Raw genomic sequence first — 788 nt, 5'->3', positions numbered from 1 at the left:
TCCAAGTATCAAGTCTAACGAGAAATTGTTTTGGCAAGTTCAGAACCCTCTCAAAATTCATGGGTTTGGAGTTTCATATCTAATTGGAACCTTTTAATGTTGGAATAGGTTTGCTCTTAGGAAAACAGTGTAAAGCTTTTAAGCAAGGGGGAAAAATCTTTAAGAAATACTCAGCAGGATTCTGTGACATTCAAATTATGTTTATTTAAAAACAGAAACTCCTGTGTTCCAGTGTCTTAACATAAAGAGAATCAAAAATGGGAATTAAATACACATCTACAAGCATTTCGAGGCTTTGAAAAATTGCTTGTGCAAAAGACTTTGTGAGTTGCTGTTGAACCAAACAATTGAAAAATATCTTGAGAGTGTCAGAGATGTAATGGGGGTTCTGTTCAATACGTTGCCATTTGCCAGAAATCTTCTCAGAGTACGTGCTAGCTGCGTAAAGACCTAACTCACATTGTCAGTCTCCCAACATTAACTTAGACCATCCTGAGATCACTTAGTGATGCGTTCCTAGGTTTTCCAGAGAGAATGTCCTTCTCCCCTTTTTTGAATATGTTTTCTAGCCCTCACTTTTGAACTTTCATCTGTACCACAAGGCAGGCACATTGGTCATGCTAAGTAGTCAAACAGTCTCTGTATGTTCAGTGCAAATGACTCCCATATGGTTTTACCTTAGTGAGAATGTTCTGTGTATTGAGTGTAAAGAATCCTTTGCAAACATCAATCTTAGAAAGAAGTTGTCAGTGTAAAGTATCATAATGTACAGGTAAACCTAGCTCCGG

This window comes from Ursus arctos, unplaced genomic scaffold (assembly GCF_023065955.2).
Source record: "Ursus arctos isolate Adak ecotype North America unplaced genomic scaffold, UrsArc2.0 scaffold_4, whole genome shotgun sequence".
In the NCBI taxonomy this organism is placed as follows: Eukaryota; Metazoa; Chordata; class Mammalia; order Carnivora; family Ursidae; genus Ursus; species Ursus arctos.
This window is presented reverse-complemented; position numbering follows the sequence as displayed.